The following is a 23,513-nucleotide window of genomic DNA, read 5'->3' on the forward strand; positions in this document are numbered from 1 at the left end:
CAGTATTTTGTGGTTTTCTTTTTTTTAAGGTTTGACCTTTTCCTTTAAATATATTCACATGATTCGGAGCAGTATTTGGAATTTTCAAGATGTTGGTGTTCTTCAAATGTTTCAGGGACGAAGTAGTTATAGAGATCACTGGAAAATGATGGTGATTTTCCTGCTTGACGTATTCTTAGATAGAAATTGAAAGAAACCAATTCCCCTAAAGGAAAATATTTTCCCTCGGCTTCATGAAGAAAACACAAGGATATGTGTGTAGAAGTAGTTGAATCGCTAGTTGACTTGAGTGGCTTCATCAAAATGGAGGCCCCTATAGAGTAATGGTCTCCTTAGTAGGTTCCAAGTTACAGGGATTTCTTGGCATCAAAACCATTGTGCTCTATTTGTGTTTAAAAGGCCTCCATTCATTGGGTTGGTGGTTTACATTGACGTTAATCTAATTACATTCCGGTTGTTTTGAATTTAGTTTAGATATGCCATAAGTGATTCTACTTTCAATAATCATATGCAGAAATTACAAAGTAGCAGTCAACGAATTACTTTTAAAATAAGCAAACACTGGAACAACCAAACTCTTATGTTTTTCAGGAGCAAAATCCAAAACGTAAACACACACTGAAAAGTTCTTTAACAATCAATGAAAGATACTGTGTTCACGGCACTCGAACTTTTCTAAGGTAGAATTCTTGGTTTCCCTTGTGATTGTTAAAACAAAAGGAAGCAGAACTCTTGAAATTGAATCATTTTAGCATTTTCTTCCCCATGTCTAATAAGAGGGAATGTTTTGCAGCAAGACGATGATGGGAGTCAGGCAGAAAGACAGGAGACTTAGGAAAAGGGATAGCAGCAGTGATATTAGAATGTGAAGCTGGAAACTACTGCTCCCAAGGTTAAATCATCTAAGTGCTCCCAAATCTTGTGTCCATTACCAAGAGGGAGATTGGCATCTCTGGTTCGGAAAGCATGTTTTTAATTTGTATTTGTCTAAAATTAAAAAGCCAACTTCTCATTGGGTGCTTTTTTCCCCCCTCCTGTTTCTGGATTATTTTTCTGCTATGAGCTCAGTGCTTTATCTGCATCTGTGGGCTGTGAAGACAGTATATAACTGGGCACCTATAATCAAATTATGGTAAAGAACCTAAACCTAGAAATATGATGGTGTTTCCTCTATAATTCAAAGTCAAAGCAGCATCAGTAATATAATTGTAACAAGGTCCAGCAAAGTTTTAGCTTTTCTCCTTTTCAAACATTTATTTATTTTCTTTTTAAATATATCAGACATCATTTTAGATTTTAGAAATTAGAAAAAGAAAGTTTTGTGACCTTGCCATCTCCTAGATACATGTTGATCTGTCTGGTGGGTAATCCAACACCTGTTGTGGCTGAATTAAGCATTTTATTGGCTACTTAAGTAGAAAGGAAATTATATTTCATATATTAATATATTTAGTAGTTCAGAAAATAGACCTCAGGAAAACTAAGTAATTTAACAGATATCAACAGATATTGTGAAAACAAGAATTAAAGTCCAATTTTCTTAATTGTTCAATTCCCTGGTCCTCCTCTTATGTTTTTCACTCCTGCCTAGAGAACTGTCTTTTGTATCTTCTCTAGGGTTTAAACTTGGCAAAAATGTGAAGTAAGTCGGATTGGAGGAATGTGTTTTGTTGCTTCAGTTCTACCCTTTCACTTTTCATTTCACGTGCATCCTCACAATTTCCACACAGCTCTCCCCTTCCACTTTGTCTACTGTCAGAGCCTTCTTGGTTCACATATTCACATTTACACAAATGATGGTTTAGGTTTAACATTCTATTATACCCAGGGGTGTGGTCATTTTTAGGGACAAGCAACAGGGTTTAGAGGGAATAATGGTTCAATAGTGGAATGTTGTCTTTTGAAAAGTGATATTTTGAGAAGAATAGCCCCTCATTAAACTCAAATTTAATGCTTATTACAAATAATGCTTATTTTGTTTGCAAGAAGGTTCATTTTTTTCTTTCTTTCTTTCTTCCTTCGTTTTACTTTCTCTTTTTTCTTTCTCTCTCCTCTTATCTCATTCCTTCTCTTTTTTCTTCTTTCTCTCTCTCTTCCATTCATTCTTTCTTTCAAGTGGTATGTGTCTACTGTTTGTTTCTAGAGATGAAACATAAATTATAGTATTACATTCATAATTAGCACAGTTAGTGAGTCCACCTCATTTTTCATATAGACTTCTTTTGGTAAAATTTCACTGTGTTATCATGATATATTAATCCATCTTGATACTATATTGTAACTTCCTCTAGGTCTAGCACCCTTTACCTTGTCTTTGAGGTCCAGGCACCTGTTTAAACACCTCTGTTCATTTTTATAATGATACAATCTTTAACTATCAATACATGTCCCTGGTTTAAAAAAATAGAAGCAAGATAGTAAGTTTACAACTCACCTGTAGTTTTGTTAACCTTTCTTTCTTTAATTTTTAAAAATTATTTCAAAGTCAAAACTGCTTAAACTCACTTTTAACTGTCACAAACTTCACTCTGTTAAATGAGAACAACTCAAACTTCACATTGAGAAGTATTTTCTGATATTTGTTAGTTGTGCTTATGTAGTACTGCCAATTACATTTATTAGCCCTAAATATTACACAGCTGGCAAAATTCCATTGTATATAAATAAGACATTTGAGACCTGGACAAGTGCCATGTTGAATACAGCCAGCTGGTGCTTTTTACAGTTGTATTTGGGCTAGTAGTACTGATGCCACAGTACATTCAGTGTTTAGGTAAATGACAATAGAAAAACATGTTGCGAATTGGGAATTCTATAGGAAATTCCATTGTGTAGAAATACAGCATTTCAAAGACTTTTAAACCAAAGAAATGATACGTTATGCACCTGTTGATTGAATTTGTTGAATTTTGTGTCGCCTGGACTATGTTTTTAACTGTCAGTTTACTATGTGCCTATTTTATATTGCTCTGAGTTATGCCATGCAAAATGACGACTGCTTTTGTGTTTAGTCTTCTAATAAAATACATTATTTCAGATTTATTTTAATTATAAAAGTGTATTGAACTTAATAGTAGTATACAGTTTAGATTCTCACTTTATATGTAGAATTTACTCTTTCAGAGCACTACAGACTTTAATTTTTATCCTCATGAATATTTTTATGTTCATGTCCTACCTTTGTTGAATTAGTGTCCAGCCCTTTATTATGTTATTACATCAAATTTGTTTTTGAAAAGCACATATATCTATAGTATGCTTATTTAATGTATATTAAGTAATTAATATTTATTTATGAATGTATTTAATATATGGCTCTATACATTACCAATTTATTACTATTCATTAATAAATTAATAAACATTAATAAATAATATACATTATAAATAAATGTATATATCCATGTATTGAATACATATTTATCTATTGTTCAAAAATGTATAAAGCTATAAATGTATTATGTAATTAATTTATCTTATTTAATATATATTAATCAATATATATTTTCAAGATACTGGATTGAATAAGGCACACAAATGCTAGTAAAGTGACTTACACTGTTGCAAATATAAAAAATATGTTAATTTAAATTAAAAAATAAATTTGAGCTGATGAATATCAGTGTGATTCTAAAAATGTCCCTTTGTTTTAAAAGAGTATATGTTCCTAAATTTAACTGATAAATACTGTAGAAAATATTTGTTAATTTACATGACGTGCCAGAGTGTGTGTACGTATACAAGCATGTTTATGAAAAGTTTAAATTAAGCAGTAGCCTTGTCACCATAAACACTTATCTGAGATAATTGGCCACGACATAGCTTTGTGGGAACACTTCAAAGGCTGGGTTGGGCTTGAGAAATGTAATATAACGACTCTCTTGACTTTTGTGAAATAGATATATATTATATATTACTTAACACTAAAAATCTCTTAGCACCTCAAACCTGCTTTCGTTGATGATTCTATATATATTTTAAAGTGTATAATTAGTATCTCCTAAACAGAGACAAGCAATCTGAAAAAAATTCAGTTTAATGGGCAGTATATAACAAGTTACTTTATTCCAATAATATAAAAGAAAACTCATAGGCAGAATTTTGTTTTTATTTATTTTGTGATTTCATGATTTTCATGATGGCAATAAATGGATACATTCTCGTTTGTAGTTCCCTCTTTAGTATCCACACAAAATACCTTCTCAATAAATTGTTATTGAAGAAACAAATAGACAAAACACATCCAGATAAAAATAAGCCAGCTACGATCTCATTCTATCATAGGCACATAAATGACACCCACGTTGCCAAACGCTGTGTCTCAGTCGTCGACCGTCACCTTGCTCATCTTGTAGAAGTATTTGGCAGTGCTTACTGACTTTTCTTCTTTTTATCATCGACTTTTATTCTTCCAGATACTTCGTCATTTAACATACTATTTTCATAATTCTCTTACTTTACTGGATACTTTTTCTTAAGCTCTTTGCAAGATTCTCCCCAAAATTCTTGATTTCTAATAAACGAAAAATTCTAGAACTCATTCTTCAAATTTCTTCTATTCTCTGTACAATATTTTCCTAGCCATTATCACCATCTACATATTGACAATCCTTATATTATATCCTTGACTTCATCATGCTCCTAAATTCCAGACTCATAACAGATGCTATTACAAACTTCACTTCTAACTAATATATCCCAAATACTTTTATATTCTTTCACCAAACCCGCTCTTTCTTCAGTTAGTCTTTTCCATCTTAATAAATGGTTTTCTTCTTCACATTATTCACACCTCTGCCCATGACGATTCGTCAGAGCAGTGATCCTTGACCTCTCTGTCCTTGTACCCTCCGTCATTCTTCATTATCTGTTCTCTTTTTCCTCCTTAAAAGTAAGTTCCATGAAACTTGAGACTGCCATTTGTTTATCTAACAGCTTCTATCCCCAGTTTTGAAAAATGTATGGTTCATACTAGGCCCTCAATAAATACTTTTGAGTGAATTAAACATAAGACTATAGTAAGTGCTTCTCTCATGTATTATCTAGACTAGATGACTGTGACTGGAGTGTAATACCTGGAGTTAAATGGATTCCAGTTTATTCAGAAAGTTTAAAAACATTTCTGAAAGGAATAAATTTCAGTCTTTCTCAAGAGTATGAAGAGGACTAAATGGGGAAGATTGGCCTTACCTTATGAAATGAGAAATATATCTTAGACTATAATTGATATTAAGTGGGATTCTAGTATCAGAGTCCAGACCTTCATTGCATTAGCATTAATGTCCAATTCTTCAATCCTAATATAATATTGAAAACTATACTAACAGGCCAGGCACAGTGACTCAAGTCTGTAATCCCAGCACTTTGGGAGGCCTAGGTGGGTGGATCATGAGGTAAAGAAATCGAGACCATCCTGGACAATATGGTGAAACCCCATCTCTATTAAAAATACAAAAATTAGCTGGGCATGGTGGCGCGCACCTGTAGTCCCAGCTACTTGGGAGGCTGAGGCAGGAGCATTGCCTGAACCCAGGAGGCGGAGGTTGCAGTGAGCCAAGATCGTGCCACTGCACTCCAGTCTGGTGACACAGCAAGACTCTGTCTCAAAAAAAAAAAAAAAAAAAAAAAGGAAAAAAAGAAAGAAAACTATACTAAGAGACCTAGCTCTAGTCTAAGCCATTTTTCTCTTCTTGAAAACTCCTGGTTTCCTGAACGTTACTTTCAGTTTTGTATTGCCCCCTGTGTCCAGCCCTGACAAATTGTTTTTATTCCGAAACAGAAACTTTGCTTTCATTTGCAATACTTTTTCGCATTATCTATCTTTTAAAACTAAATTACTGTAAGTACTCCATTTTAAACAACTGGTTAGTAAGGAGGCATTAATTGTGTCCATTACGCTCTGCGATTTATTATTAGTACGTCTTCCTTTGTTTAGTAGCCCTACTATGTTTCACCGAGATTTAACACTGGAAAACAAATTTTAAACTCAGTTCACTTTATTTGGAAGCATAATTTCAACATTAGATCTGAGCTGATAACAGGTACCTCATTCAGAAATTTGAACCTCAGACATTTCCTGTAACACTATTAAACATCCTCCATCTGTAGCAGTTCATGGTTTTACTATTTAACCATTTTATGACTACTTTACCTAAAGGCTGCACCTGTTTCTTTAATTTATATTATATATCTTATTGAAATCAGGCCACATTTTCCTTTACTTATCTTTTTAACACTTACTAAGAGAAGCTGATAAAGAAAAATGTTAACATTTCTAGACTAGTCTGATTATAGTACTTTAAATTCTTTTTCCTAACTCTCTTCAAGACTCCTTGTTTGCCAGGTGGGTCTATGAAAACAAGTGAATCAGTCATTTCAGAGAACAATATATCTTCCAATTAACTGGGTAACCAATTAACCGCTTACCTATAAACATAAGCTTTAGTTGAATACTAAACATTTACATTTTGTGTAAGTGTTGTTACAAGATGCATTCTTTGTTACATACTGTGACTGAACACCACAGACTGGGGGGTTTAAACAAAACAATTATTTTTCTCACAGGCTGAAAGTGTGAAATCAGTGTATTGACAGAATTGCTTCCTCTGAGAACCTTGAAATACAGGTGTAATTGCATAAAGTTGTACTTTTTATAAATACAACATTTGAAACCACAAGATAATATATTCTGTGAATATCTTCTCTTTATGTAGGCCATTTACAAAATATGGAAACCTTTGAGATACCACAGTTGAGAAGAATCTGTTTCAAACCTTTCTTTGTGGCTTATAAATGGCTGTCTTCTGTCTCTTCACACTGTCTTCCCTCAATATGTGTCTGTCCAAATTTCCTCTTCTTGTAAGACCTCTGTAGTATCGAATTGGAGTTCACAATAAATGAATAAAGTTCATTTTTCATTTAATTACCTTTTTACAGATCTTCTCTCCAAATACACTCCCATGCTGAGATCCTGAGAGTTAGAACTTCAACATATGAATTTTGGGAGTATATGATTCAGCCCATAGTATATGTTTAAATGTTTACCCATTTCATTTCATTCTTTTTATTGATATCATGCTAGGTTAGAAGACAAAAATGGATGGATACATTTGAGCCACAGTGTTTATTAAAAATTAAAGTGGAGTTTCTTCTGACCATTAATGCACTCTCCAGCTTACCAGAGTTCCCATGATTCCAAATTGTACCCAACTAGTATTATGTTTTTATAGATCTGCCTCTGCAAGTATATATTTCCAGCACTACGCTAGAGTCTGCAGTTACATGGAAAATTTTTAGTCTTAGAGATCATATCATTTTACCTTGAGGTAAAGTATAACCTTTTTGGCAGAAAACATTAAGCACATCAGTGCAGTACTAGGTAATATATGCAGTAGTGGAACTGTTTAGAAAGTGGTGAAAGTGTACAGCTGAGAAGCCAGTGACTCAATCTTGCTGAGGAGGGAAGAAAATCTTAAACAAGGTTCCAGTTAAATTGGGTCTTAAAATCAATGAGTAGGCACTCACTGGGTTGGCACTAGAAAGCAGAGGAGCAGGGGAAAAGCAAAACCAAAAATACAAAACAGAAAGAGAAATGAGGTCAGCCAAACCAAACCAACAGGGAAGCAGGATTTCAGTCTGTGAACTAGAATGCTGAAGTCAAAGCTCCTTTGTCCCACCCTAGTGTGTGACTTCAGGGCCTTCCTTAATCTTTTGGCAGCTCAATGTCTTCATCTTTTGAAAGGAGATGGTATTTTTTTTTTTACCTTGTTGGTTGGTTATGAGGACTATATTAGATTTATAATATCAAGAACTTAAAAAAGTGTCTGGCCCATGAAAAACATGTAGTGCATGATTAAGAATTTGGCAAGCCCGGTGAAAGAATGTCAAGGTCCAAGAGGAGAATCCTAGGTATAATATTTTGTTCTAGAAACCACACTACATTATGGAGTGGTCATTAACTTACATTCACCTACAATATTGTTGAGTGACTGTTGCTATTGAAAATGATGTACTCTGAGCCTTCTTAGATCCAGAGTTATAGGAGTAAAAGTTTAATTTTCTTCAAAATAGTAAGGTTAAGATTTGAAGCAGGAAACTATAATAATAAATCTAAATAAAGGGTAAAATATACTATATATACTACATACACTAATAAATATATAGCAAAATACATTCATATATGTATATACATCAAGTAGAAATAAATAAAACGACTGTAGGATTTAGAAATTAGTTCTCCAATAACCAGAGTATACAGCTGACCAAAATATTTGCCTTCTGGTATACTTACAAAAATCTGTAAACTATAGACTTAACGTTGGTTTTCTTCAGTGTAATCCTACTTAATTTCATAGTATTGACTTGGATTTCATATTTTGAACAGAGGATACTAATGCAGAGAAAACTGGTATATGTTACCATTTTAGGTGTCACACAGCTCTAGAAGCTGAAGGATTCTCTGGAGACATGTAATATTAGGCAAATAAAATAAGGAGCAATCCTGCTCCTAATTCAGAGTAAGTAACTGCTTTAAAATGTACTGGACTTATTTAGCCTCATCGAATTAGGATAGCCAAAAGAAATAAATAATCACTTATAAAATTTGAGGTAGAATGTAGAGAAATATTTTCAAATAAACACATTTTTACACATCTATTATTAATACATAAACTTTGGATTAGTTTGTAAATAATCTCTGAAATATTTTTTACAAAGTTGGAGCAAAAATTTATTTGGATAATAAATAGAGGTGTAATTGCATAACGTTGTAGTTTATATAAATATAATATTTGAAACCACAAAATAATATATTATCTGAATATCTTCTCTTTATGTAGGCCATTTGCAAAATATGAAAATATTTGAGATGCCACACAGAAAACAATGGATAAGCCATGACCAAAGACAACAAGATCTTTGTAGCTTAAGTAGCTGGCCATTGTTTTTGGGTTTCAAAATTTATTTTAAGTTCAAAATATTGCTCTGATGATAACTTGCAGCTGCTCCCCACCAAATGATATTGGTCTTGGCATTAACATGGGAACAATTGTTACAATTTGATAATCCTATTTTCACAATTCAATTTATGATTAGAAAGATTTTCTTCATTCTTGATCATTTTGATGTAGAAAGAGATTTGTTAAAAGACACAAAATTACAGTTAGAGAGGAGAAGTGCTAGTGTTCTATACCACTGCAGGATAGCTACAGTTAACAATAAAATACTATATAGTTTCAAATAACTGGAAGGAGGATATTGCACCTTTCCAAAAGAAAGAAATGATAAATGTATGAGATCATAGATATACCCATTACCCCGATATTTTCACTGTACATTACATATTCCAAAATGTGACTATGTGCTCTATGAATATGTACAATTATTATTTGTCAATTAAAATAATATTTTAAAATGACATTAAATAAGTTACTTTTTTAGAAAAATTTAATTACACAAAATGATATGAATATACACTATTTAGCTTTTTAAGTTTTTCCCAATGTTTACCTGCTATGAACATGTTATATAAATAATATTGAACAGTTTTGCTGAGATCAAAATTTATAAATGTTCCTTCATCTCTAAAATTTTATGTACAAGTGGCTATTTATGATTCCAATGTATTTCATTATTTTTGCTTGTACACACATTCACATTAGGCTATGAAAGTGAATGCACTATACATTATGGAACAATTGTGATCATATGATAATTTTAAAAGTGGAATATTTTCACTTGTGATTTATTTATAATTATTTTTAGGTAGGGATTAAAGTAAAATTTAGTCCATTCCCAAATATTCTTCCAGAAATGTAACTGTTCTTTAAAAATACTAACATTTCAGAACTTGTTAAAACATACTCTTTATAGTACATAGATTGATGTGCTAACAAAATGAGATTTTAATAAGTTAACTAGGTTCATCTAAAATTATAGTAATACTATATTTCTGTATTTGTTTCAAAGTTACTAATATTTTCCTGTAACTGAGGGGAATTCCCAGTTCAAATCTCATATTAATTATTAGTGGAGCAGAGTTTTACCCAAACTGACTTTACGATTAGTCCCTTCTGCCTTGCAGAAACAATGTGGTTTATTGGCACTTGTACAGGTCTAAGAGTAAGAAGATCTGGTCTAGGTTGGAGTTTTATTAGTTTTGACGTTGGGTGTGTTTTTTTTCTCTCTCTTTAAATATCGATTAAGAAATTTGTGAAGAAAGTTCTCCAATCTCCTATAGAATCTATTGAATATTTTTCTGTTCAATAATAAAATTGTTAGGACAAAATCTCCATATCTGCTTTGACTACTTCTCTGCTATGCTTTATGAGTTAAATGACGTTTTGTGAAAACCTCTGCTAACAAAAATACATATATTTTTTATAGTCAATATCTTTCTTCTTGTCAGTTCACTCTCCTCACACCACACTTTGCTCTAAAGTATCCTTTATAATACCTATACAGTTATCGAAATTCTCTTCTCTCTGGCAACTCTGACATTGTTTTTTCCTTGTTCTATTCTCACCTCTGTAAATGCTCCTTTTCCAGCAGTATATACCACACTTAACTTGAACAACGTTTTAATGTGGGAACATTTCAGTATGGATTTGGACAGAGCAATTTCAATAATACAATATTTCCCCTTCTGTCATCAGCTGGTCGTTCTCTTCCTACCCTGTAAACACAAGCATTTCATAATACAGTTTCTGACATTTCATTTTTCTTGTATTTTTTTCTTTTTTAATCATAATATTTCTAAAACTTCAATTATATGACTCCAAAATCTGAATTTATATGTGTATATATTTTTTCTGAATTCTGGATCTCCATTTCAATTTTTGAAAACTTTTTTTTCTGTGTTTCATTTTGACATTATTAGATTCTACCCATATTAAACTTTTGCTCCTCTTCTTTGCATAAGTTTTCCCACCTGTTTTTCAGCTCTTTCTGCTCATAACATTATTTCCAAGTCACCAAGACAGGTTCATAAAAAACAGGAAAGCTTTGCAATTGAAGAGTTCTGGGTTTGAAACCAGGCTCTGCCATTACCAGCTAACAGATTTAGGGGAAGTTATTGAACCCCCTCCTAAACTTCATTTTGTCTCATCTATAGAATTAGTAGATGATGGCACCTGCAGCACAGGGTTTTCAAGGATAAAATGATGCAATGCCAGAAAGACCCATTACCTTGAACATAAAATGGTCAATATGATTATCCAATGTTAGCTTAAAACCTCAGAGTCATTTTCAGGTTTTCAGTTTTCTCAAAGAAAATATCAATCATTTGCCAAGTCCTTGTTCTACTCCTAAAATATTTCTCTCATTCAAAAATTAGTTCATTTCTTTACTTATTCAATGAGTGGATTATGTGGAACTGTCCTGGGTGTTGGGTATCAATAATGAGCAAAATGAACAAGTCTTCATTACCCGTCCCTTGCCTAAGCACAGTAACTCTCAGATCCATCTGCCTCCATTCCTCATCTAGCCCATCCTAAATACTCTTGCCAAAGTAATGTACTTAAATCTAATTGTTGCTTAAATCTCATGGGTGATGAGAAAAACTTCCATTATATTACAAACCATCTACATGGTCATTTCCCACTCTTCTAATTTTCTACTATTCTCTTTATAGCACCCAGAGTGATTCGAGGAAAAAGTAAGACTTGTCAGTCTTCTGCTCAGATCCCAGGATTGGGCTAAACTCTTCAACCCTTCCCCTTCCTCCTCCTTCAAATCATTCTCTTTACCTCCCTCCTCTGAGGACATACAAGTTACTGTCTACCTTGGGATTCTTTACTGCTGTTTCCTTTGCCTTGGATGCTGTTTCCTGATATATCCATATTCCTTTATTCAAATAGTTCCCCATGAAGTCTTCTTCTGCCTTATGTCATCCTTTGAGGTTTTATTTAAATATCACATTTTCAGTGAAGACTTCCTAGGTCATTCATTTTGAAATCTTCCCCTCCTCTCAACATACACAACTGTTCAAGTCATCACTTTCGCTGCTGTAATAGCACCTCATAGAGTCACTAGTGCATAACAGGTGTTTGATAAATATGTGTTAAGTTAGTCAATGAAAGATCAGCTTCATCTCTCGCTGCAGCTACCCAGTGATGTCCAAACTCAGTTGGAATTTTGGGGGTCTTATGCCTTTATCCATATCATTTCACCTACCTAGAATGTGTTCATCCTCCTTCTTCCTCCTCATCTATTTTCACTAGTCAAAATTCCACTTATGCTTAAATTTCTTCCCTAAATGCCACCTCCTGACTGTTATTTTATTCCTCTGGTTTTTGTATTGGGAGGGGCAACTTTCAATAGCATAAATCACATTCTCTACTTTTCTCTCATGTCCCACATCGAATCTATAATATCCCATGGCTCTACCACCCAAATGGTTTTGGAATCTGTTATTTTCTTCCTATTTCCACCAATGAATGCCATCCTATCGAGATTCCATCCTATGTCACAAAAGTATTACGATAACCTCCCATCTCACTTCTTAGATTGTCACTCCTTGCTGTTTCTCTTTCACACAGCAGCCTGTGACCTTTTTCTGACATGATTCAGATCATGCCACTCCTCTATTCAAACCCTTTACTAAATTGCCATGTGTCTAAGGATAAAATCCAAAGTCTCTCCTATGACCTAAAAGGACCTAAATGACCTTCTACTCAACTACCTCTTTGATGTAATGTTTAATGACATCTTGATCATAATGGTAGTGCCAAAAATGGTTTTGTAGAATGTAAGGGCTTAATAAACATTTGTTTCACTTAGCAGGTAACAACTGTGTAAGCACTTACTATCAATATTATTTATTAAGCCACTAAGACATCCTGTTAGAAAGATGCTATTATTATCTCCATTTTAAACATGAGATACCTGAGGCTTAACATATTGCCTGGTATGAAATAAAAACATAAAAAGAGTACTTGTTTTTATTAAAGATATAGAATACATCTCTTGACATGTTATGCAGATTGAAGGTAGATATATTTTAATTTTTAAAAAGACAGTAGTAAAAAGAAGTGAAGTCAAATGTCTAATAAAATTGCAGAAATATAGAACATGGTAAAATGTGGAATACTATTGGCAAATATTTTATTCCAGTTTAGAAGGGCAAATTTATCTTAGATAAAAGATAGCAGACTCATTTCTAATAAAATTGTGACTGGGCACAGTGGCTCACGCTTGTTATCCCAGCACTTCAAGGCAGGTAGATTTCTTGAGGTCAGGGATTTGAGACCAGCCTAGCCAACATGGTGAAACCCTCTTTCTACCAAAATCATAAAGATTAGCCTGGTGTGGTGGTGTGTGCTTTAGTCCCGTCTACTGGGGAGGCTGAGGGGGGAGAATCGCTTGAACCCAGGAGACAGAGGTTGCAGTGAGCCGAGATCATGCCACTGTACTCCAGCCTGGGTGACAGAGCAAGACCCTGTCTCAAAAAATAAAAATAAAAATAAAAATATGTGAAGCAGCCAAATATTCAGTTACTTTTTGTCAACTATATTTAGTGAATTTCAAAAGACTAAAACAAACTTACACTGGTCAGAATTGTTATAGTCTCGAATTCGAAGAAATAGAATCTCTAGCAAGCGAAAAGGAATAATAAATAGATAAACTTTGAATTTAAAATACATTTCTGTTATTTTATAAGGAAAACAAACTAGTGTATTCCGGTGACATTTTTGGCTAACTCAGCTTTGTCAGCATAATAATGATGAGTGTTTATTTGCTGCTTCCCAGGTGGCAAAAACAGTTACAATCATTTTAAATGGACAATCTAATTTTGTTCTCAACATCTCTAGAACATGTTAATTATTATTTTTCCCATTTTACAGATGTGTAAATTAAATCATACTCTATTGAATCTCTTAGTTATTAAGTAGTAGAGCTAGGTTTCAAACACAGGGTTTTTTATCTCTACAGGTTAGACCTTTAAATCTAGGCTCCCCGGGATACTCAATGGATAAAAGATTAAACGTGTTTCTATGAAGTATTGTTGCTACCCTTGTGAAGAGGACACTAGAAGAGGTTTCTGTAGCTTTAAAATTGGTGCTATAAAACAGCTTACATTTCAGAGAAGTGCTCTCAAAAATTACACTTATTTTGTTAAAAACTAAATTTAGCTCTCTGAAGATCTGTAAAACTTAGCATTTGTTCCATAGTGACAGGAGTTAATTTCATTTCCGTCACTGGGAGTGCTCCACAGGTATATTGTAAATTGCTATGAATTACTGTGACTGTGACCCATTATCATAGCAGGAAATTGCATGAATCTCACAACTGATATGAAATGTACTGCCGTCACTGTTATGCATTAATTTCTAAGTAGTTAGCCATTTGTAATAATTCTGTAAATGTCCATCTTAGCACAGTTTTCAGTCTAGACAAGTTAAGCCAATGTGCATGGAATTTTCCTCATTATCTTCAAGCAGTTATACTGAATTCTAAAATTACTTTTTTATTGGACAATTTCACCTTGAACATCTTTCCAAGAATTGGAAACATGCTAGTCTCATTGTCCTACTCTCTAATACTTAAGGGAAATTTACTCTATAAAAAGTAAAGCCATTTGGCTATATATGATTAGAAAGACAGAGTGAGACAATCTCTGATGAATGTCAACAATGTATTTTTTTCTTTCTAACTTGTATTGAATATATTAGTGATTCATTAGAGGATTTTTAAATCATATTGACTCAGTTTACTGATGTAATTTTCAGATAATGGTATACTTCATCACTATAGTTTTAAAAAGAATGTTTTTGCAATGTAAGTGTCCTTTACGTTATAAGTAAACACATTTCATCATTTAAAAACCAAACCTTTACAATGCAAATTAGACTTTTCTTCTCTTTTCTTTGATATTGACATTCTTCCCCTCACAAGAAAGATGAATTCAAATAGCATACTTCATTGAAACTTCTTGACAATGGTGAAATATATGTGGCCTCCCTATGTTATATTTTATATTTTAGCATATCATATCTGTTTCAACTCAATGCTTCTGGCTAGAAATTCCCTTCTTTGGTAAATCTTTAAGTACTTTTAATAATTTTTGAATTTTTTTTATTTCCACCCCACCACATCTCAGGTTTTCAGATTCTTTTCCTTCATCTTCCTAACTATTCACCCTCTATTTCAAAATCTGAATTGTAAATTAGTTTCTAGAAATTTATACCTTTTTTTTTTTTCCTGTAAGTCTGTCATTGATCTTATAGTTACTCAGTTAGGGCTACTCTGACAGATAACTGTCTACATTACTGATTCTCTAACTCCAATGCCTCATGTAGCCAAAAGCACACTTCTGTCTATACTTTATAAATTATATACTTTTGACATTTGGCACATTGCATGCCATTTAATTTTAGTAAATTAAAATAGTGTGCCTACTTGGTTTTAGGCACAGGGCTAGATGCTTGGGAGGGGAAGAAGAACAAAACCAGAGACCATGGAGGGCAGCAAGACTAATGAATAGAGAAATGAATGAGTCTGTTGTATATAAAATAACAGTAGATATAACTGGTAGACATTATGTTCTATAAGAACAGCTATCCTGTCTATCTCTGTCATAACTGCATTATCAATCTAGAGTCTGATACACGGTAGTTAGTCAATAAACAAAAATTGAATGTTCTTGAAAGGAGATAAATGGAGTCTAAATAGGACATTAGTTCACAGATAAAAATTAAAGCTATCAATTTATTTATATATACATACCTTGTCTTTTTTGTTGTTGTTGTTGATGCTGCATCTTTCAGTACAAAGAAGAATCATTCTAAAATATGTTTTGGTAATCAAAAATTCTAAGATAAGCTGAGTTACTATCTTCACATGTAGATATTCACTGTGTGCATTCATAAGAAAAAAGAGCATCTCTTTATAATCTTTTTGGGAAATGTTCAGTATGTAAGTATTCAACAGATGTCATCTTAAGAAGAGTTGCCTGGGTCTTTGTCATGGTCTTCTTAAAGCTGTCCTCTTTCTTATTCTCTGGAGTGCCAACTCCCAGTCCACAGTTAACCATGCGCCTCTCTTCAGTGGTTTCTCACTGTAGCAAATGAAGCAGAGACACGTTGTATTACCCAAATTGTTCCTGGCCTTACATTGCTGAGTATGCCAGGGCCTTGAATAAGCTACTTTTGTCCAATAGCTTTCATTGTAACACTAATGAGAAAGAAAAGTAATTCACAGCCAGGGACACTGTGGAGTGTTCACATTGTCCCCATGTCTGCGTGAGTTTTCTCTGGGTACTCTGTTTTTCTCCCATATCCCAAAGATGTGCCCATTAGGTGAACTGGCATGTCTAAGTGTTCCCAGTCTGAGTCAGTATGGTGTGTGTGAGTGTGCCCTTCAATACGATAGCTTCCTGCCCAGGGCTGGCTCCTGCCTTGTGCTCTGAGCTGCTGGGATAGAGTCCAGCCACCCCAACCTTAAGCTGGAATAAGCAGGTATATTTGTCTGTTCTCACATTGCTATAAAAACACTACCTAAGACTGGGTAATTTATGAAGAAAAGAAGTTTAATTGGCTTATGGTTCTGCAGGCTGCACAGGAAGCATGGTTGGGGAGACCCCAGGAAACTTACAATCATGGCAGAAGGCAAAAGGGAAGCCAGCACATCCTACATGGCTGGAACAGGAGGAAGAAAGAGCGAAAAGGGAAGGGCTGCACACTTTCGAACAAGCAGATCTCATAGGAACTCACTCACTATCGTGAAAACAGAAGGGGAAAATCCACCCCATGGTCCAATCACCTCCCACCAGGTCCCTCCCTTAGCACTGGGGATTACAATTCAACATGAGATTTAGGTGGGGACACAGAGCCAAACCATATCAGCAGGTTAGAAAAAGAATGAATGAATGAATACAAATTATTTTAAAATAAAAATTTGTCATGTGTTCAATAATCATACAAATACATGGCATCAAATGAGGCAGTAGCAAAGCACTCGGCGAGCCACCATATTTGCCATAGTTTTTGAACTACACAGTGGGAGGAGGTGCTCCTTAAAGTTTTCACTTTGCAAATGTTCATTCCTAGATGTATCACACTACCCGTCTGACCACCGTCTCACAGCTATTCACCAAAAATTGGGTTAATAATCATCTTGTTTTCATGAATCTTTCTTAAATGAAGCTGTACCTTACATTTATTTCCATGTTTAATATTAGAAGTGCTTTGAGTGTTTATTTAGAAATTTGGTGATGTTTTCATAACCAGAAATATGCCATGGAAAGTTAACTCTTGTTTATATCAATTAGCCCAGAGTAAAACTGGTTTTGTTATACATTGTTTCAAGTCATAGTTTCCAAGAATCTATAGAGGTTGTTAAGTGCAAACTTGAAGTACTTGTCCACATATCCACAGCCCACTGCCCTATATTCCAATCGTACTGGAACCCAGTTACTTAAACAGATTCTGTCCTCACATTTGCTAAGCCTGCTGACATTTGTTCTCCGTCTCTGTGTCCTCCTTAATTTTCACTTACAGAAGTTCCAATAATCCTATCTTTTCATTTCTGTATCCTTTTCCAGGACCTTCCTTCAAATGATAATCTGTTCTTTCTCAATAACTCCTTGCAGTACCTCAAATACAGAACATATTGTCATCTTCTGTATGTGTTATGCCTCCTCCACCAGCATCAATTTCTGATAAGAAAAATCCCATTTTGTGGCCAAGCGTGGTGTCTCACACTTGTAATCCCAGCACGTTGGGAGGCCAAGGCAGGAGGATCACTTGAGGCCAGGGGTTAGAGACCAGCCTGGCCAACATGGCAAAACACCATCTCTACTGAAATATACAAAAAAAAAAAAAAAAAAAAAAGTATCTGGGCATGGCGGCGCATGCAGGTAATCCCAACTACTCTGGAGACTGAGGCAGGAGAATCACTTGAACCCGGGATGTGGAGGTTGCAGTGAGTCGAGATCGCCCGGCTGCATTCCAGCCTGGATGACTGAGCGACACTCTGTCTCAAAAAAAAAAAAAAAATATATATATATATATATACACACATATGAAAAATTGCATTTTACTTATCTTTTAACTATAAACAGTTTCTAATTTAAGCTTTGCACATATAAATATTTAATATATCCATGTAAAGTTGAATAAAACTGCAATTATAAGGGCATTTTCAAAAATCACAAATCACCACAGAAATCACGGTGGAATGCTATCAAACTACAGCAAACTATAAAAATAGTATCATGTCTAAAATCGTCTTCATTCATACCGTTAGGAATATGTGATTGAAAGTAATTTCCCCACACACTGTTTGCATGTTTTTGTAATACACGTGTTTTGTCAGGTGTACTACCACCAGATGTGAAATAGAACACTGTGAGGATTTACTTGGTTTGTTATAATAATATCTTACCATTCCTTGTAGGAGGTAGAAGATGAGGTTATTCAGGTGAGCTTCTGTGTAAGGCGTGTCTAGGCCTTGGCAAATCTGGAGTGAAAAACCAGATGGGATAAGGGCTGAACATAGACCATGCTACAGAGATAGGGGAAGGAAGATACTTTAGACGCAGTTTCATGGAAGCTGATATTGGAGCATCTTATCAGTTCAGTTAAGGTAGAGCACAGAAGTCAAAAGTCCAGTTGGCCAAGAGATATACAGCATTAGTTCTCAATGTTTGGGGTTAGAATGTTAGAATCACCTAGGCTGCTCTTTTTTTTTTTTTTTTTTTGATCTGGGAAGCAGTATTTTTAAAAAGCCTCCGGGTTCCCTGCTTAGCCGGAATTTAAAAAAAAAAAAATTACATAAAGGAATTAAACAAACTTAAAGGTACGGGACATTTGTCCAAAGGTGCAGTATCATTGCAACAGACCTGAGATCTCAGTACAGTAACCCTGAATCCCAGCTGGGAAGAAAATAAATCTCCGGCCGGGCGCGGTGGCTCACGCTTGTAATCCTAGCACTTTGGGAGGCCGAGGCGGGCAGATCACGAGGTTAGGAGATCGAGACCATCCTTGCAAACACGGTGAAACCCCGTCTCTATTAAAAATACAAAAAATTAGCCGGGCATGGTGGCGGCGCCTGTGGTCCCAGCTCCTCGGGAGGCTGAGGCAGGAGAATGGCGGGAACCCGGGAGGCGGAGCTTGCAGTGAACCGAGATCGCGCCACTGCACTCCAGCCTGGGGGACAGAGCGAGACTCCCTTTCAACACATAAATAAATAAAATAAAATAAAATAAAAATAAAATAAAATAAAAATATTTTTAAAAACTTAAAGCTCCTACAAGAGTGGAGCTGAGGCTACTTCAGGTCTTGTGTCAGTCTAACGGTATTAAGGAACTAGAGGACAGAGAAGAAAAACACAGACATCTATGAGCCCAACTGTGAGGTTGCTGGGTAAAGTGGAGACAGAGGGGACAACATACTCCAACTTTCTGGAGACATTGTGCCTTTAGTAACCTGTATCTTGTTAAAACCACAGAAAGTACTGAGGCATGCCCAATATTGGTGAGAATTCTAAGCAGGGATCTTACATGATTCTGTTCCTAGTTCTTCTCACTCTCTAAAATACTTTGTTGGCTTTTCTCATGATAATTTCTGATTCTTTTACATTTGTCTTTGTTTCCCAGATCTTTTCAGTATACTTTGCCAAACTGATGTTGGCTTTTCTATATTCCATTAGGCAATTATAATACCATCACCAAATTTCTGCTGAAAACTTAGGGGCTAAAGGTGGTTAAAGGAACTGAATAGTAGCCATTATTACTGTCCATATCTTCCCACACATGCCCTTTTTGGTCATATTTGTCTCTGGATCTTGTCCCACATCTTGTTAATCATGGGGATTTTCCAACATCAAATCTCCATCTTCTGTCTTCCTGACTCCTTGGCCACAAACATAATTCTCTGATTTGACACACCACACACACACACACACTTACACACACCCCAAACAAACAAAAAATAATTCTATTCCTCATTTGTCTCAACTATTTGATATTACTCTGATCTTTTTATAATATACTTTTAGAAATATATATCTGTGTGTAAATGTGTGTGTGTGTGTGTGTGTACTTTTGAGACCAGAATGGGCTAAGGAAAACTACTTATGAATAAATGGAAATACAATGATTTTTGTAGACATATTTGTGCCTTATGCTTGATAGTGACAGTCTTGCTGTAAGAGATTCTGCATGCATGCTTAAAATGCTGCTGCCTCGTAAATGCCCAAATACTTCGAGGTTGAAGACTGGATTTTGAAATGGCTATGAGTGTACAAGGGGAAATAAACATAAGAATAAAAAACATGAGTGGAGAAAGGAATAACATGAACCAACTTAATATCACTTAAAATTACTGAGTGCAAGATTAATCATCATTAGCATTTTGTAAAGTGCAGAAATAGGTGTTTCTTATAAACCATTGAAATGCAAAAGTAACATTGTAAATGTAACAATATTGCTGATGTCATTTTCCTTTTATCGTCATCAACAAATTTTTTAGAAACTGGTTTTAAGTCTTAAAAGGTAAATCATGACTCTCTTGCACTCTTAATGTTTTCCAAATTATATTAGCCTGTGCACTAAATTTATTGCAGCTTCTGCTTCTCTTAAAGGAAATGTAATCTTCTTCCTCACCTTACTATCCCTTGTTAGCAAATAACTAAAAATGTTTTCCATGAAACTAATTAATAGCAACAGTAATTATAAATTATTAATTACCATAATGATGATATACTAGCATAATAGTTATTATGTTAAATGCCAGTTTATTATTAAAATATGTGTTTTCCTCAAAAATATATGTTTGATTCAGTGACAAGGAACTGTTCTATCTAGAAAATATAAACTAAGAGCCTCTTTAGTATCTTATACTGCCTTTGACGATGGAGAGGTTTGGTGTGATTAGTTTCAGAATGGACTCTCCGGGGGAGAAAGTTTGGATGCATAGGTTTGTTATAGTTGAAATGATCTGGAAAAAGATGAAAATACAAGGAACCCGGTCTTGGTTTATGTGGTCTGATAATTAAAGCTTAGAGTCAAAATCTGGAAGCTAGGCTAAATATCAGAATTTTTTATTTTAATGAGTTAGAGCTTGAGAAACTATTTTGGGCTCCTCTTTAGTTTGTATCCTCTTTTGCTGAAGCTGTTACTAGTGGATACCAACCACAGAGATTTCTTTTAAGCATTAAGAAAATGAAGAGAAAGATGCTTTTCACCACCAAATTCTATGTTACCAATGCTATGTCTCCCTTTTTCTTTTTTCATCTCTGCCTTGAGTCAATTACTATAGCAGGATAGAATTTCTGATAATGTATAATGGTAATATATAATGAATATTATACATTAGTTATTACAGTAGCAAAATGAATGAAGCATGGGCATTCTTTATATTTACAAAGCATGAGCATTATAACAGCAGCTTTAATTCATGATTTTTTCTTGTTGCTGCTGCTATGAGAAAATATTCATTTAAGGATTTTATTTCTACTGTCTTTAGTCCTCAGCAAATGCTAGAGTTAGAGACTTGTTTTCACAAGTGGTCTGAGATGGCACATCACCATCCCTTACAAGCAATTTGGCCTTCATTAGAAATTAATGAAGTGCTAATTGCTCCTTGCAACCTTTTATGTGCAAAGGATGCTGGTGCTGTTTGCATTATCTTCTTGCAATGTATACTTCTGCTTTCATGGACTTGTGGTATCTTGCCAAATGTTAAACTACACTGAGATCTCCATAATTAAAATCATATTTTACATCAAATTAGGAAAATCTCTACATAATATGTACTGTTTGATGTCGAGTAAAATGCTGTTCATTGCAGAATAAATTTGCAAATGATTCATCAAAGTAACAATCTCATTATTACTAAAAGGAGCTCAATTGGTTTACATTCAAATAATACTGTCATGATCAAACTTTTTATAAGATGGTTATGGAAAGCATTTATTCTCTAGAGTTTTTGCTACATCTGTACTTTAACATACCATTGTGGAACCAAGTTAATGATACTAGAGAAGACTCTATAAAACACTAACTTTTAACACCAGAGATTTTTGGAGCACCAAGTCTGTTGACTCCTTTTTTATATTAAACATATACATTCATTTTGCTTTGAATATGATTGTATTATTATAGGCACCTCAATGTAAAACCCTAAGAACTGAAACTCTCATATACTCTTATCTTCTTAAAAACTCGGTATATAACATATAACTAGAGTGGATGCGAGAAAATGGTATATTGGCAATTATTACAAATACAATGTGAATATTTTCTTTTCTTAAACTGCAATTAGAATGTATCTTGTATATTACTTCTGAGATCTTCTAAAATAGTCTCAACTTGTTTCGTTGTTAAATCTGGGATGTGACAATGAAACTAGGTCAATTTTGCCTCCAGCAAATGAATCCCTATCTTGTATTTTAGATCCTGAATGATCAAGGCTTTTAAAATAAGTAGTGCTGTTTACTTGTTTCGTTTGCAAGTTAATAGGTGAGCTAGGAAGAAGTTTTTAAACTGATTGTCACACCAGTAAAGTTTACAAATTATTGTCACACCAGTAAAGTTTACAGATTTTTTTTATAATTTAAGAATTTAATATAAAAAAATTTCCCCTAATGAGGCTTGAAGGCCAAATAAATGTCATGTTTCTTTGCTTGTAATTACCAACAATGTAATAAATGAATATTTTATTTTATTGTGTGATTAGAAGGTATGAATTAAAATTTCTGTGTTTTTAAAGATGGCAACAATAAAAACTAGGGACTGCTCAAGGAGAAAGGGAGGGAGGCAGCAAGAGTTGAAAATGTCACTGTTGGGTACTATGCTCACACCCTGGGTGAGGGGATCAATCGTACTGAAAACTGGACCTCGTGGGATGGACCCTTGTAACAAACCTGCACGTGGCCCACATTGGGAAAATATTCATACAGATAAATTTTAGGCAGTAACTTTTTTTATTCTTTTTTTTAAACAAACAAAGCAAAAAAATACAAGGAAATCATAACAAAGTGTCAACAGAAATAGAAAAAAGTGTTAATGCATTTTAAATGCTGTTGATTTAGTTAAAAATGTTTACTATCTATTGTTCCTGATGAAAATAATTAATTCCTTTATTGGAGAAAAATGTAGGAACACATTTATAATGGGCTCACAAGGATTTTATTCATATATTTAGCTATAATATTTAAATATTTTCTCTAAGTATAACGTTTTGTTTTATTCCCATTAATAACTCTCACATATATTATAAGAAACATAAGCTGTGGCGGGCCCGCTTCGGCTGTCTCTCCATCCCGGTTTCCCTCGGCTTGCGACTGTGCGCTCAATCCAGCACCATGGGGAAGCGGAGCAATCGGGTGGCCTATATGAACCCAATAGCAATGGCGAGATCAAGGGGTCCAGTCCAGTCTTTAGGGCCAACAATCCAGGATTATCTGAATCGAGCAAGGCCTACCTGGGAAGAAGTAAAAGAGCAACTAGAAAAGAAAAAGAAAGGCTCCAAGGCTTTGGCTGAATTTGAAGAAAAAATGAATGAGAACTGGAAG

At 34.4% G+C, this 23,513-nt stretch overlaps 1 protein-coding gene and 1 pseudogene across 4 annotated transcripts in view; both read left to right on the forward strand.

The window, feature by feature from the left end:
* EPHA3 (EPH receptor A3) overlaps positions 1–23,513 on the forward strand; it is a 384,202-nt gene that overhangs the window by 76,251 nt on the left and 284,438 nt on the right. The window lies entirely within an intron of this gene.
* The window catches only part of LOC105537605, a 3,978-nt pseudogene continuing 3,768 nt past the window's right edge, over positions 23,304–23,513 (forward strand). The window contains exon 1 of the transcript XR_001005740.1: positions 23,304–23,463. The product of XR_001005740.1 is annotated as a protein FAM133B-like (transcript). The remainder of the gene's footprint in view (positions 23,464–23,513) is intronic.

Source organism: Mandrillus leucophaeus, unplaced genomic scaffold (genome assembly GCF_000951045.1).
Source record: "Mandrillus leucophaeus isolate KB7577 unplaced genomic scaffold, Mleu.le_1.0 Scaffold176, whole genome shotgun sequence".
Taxonomy (NCBI): Eukaryota; Metazoa; Chordata; class Mammalia; order Primates; family Cercopithecidae; genus Mandrillus; species Mandrillus leucophaeus.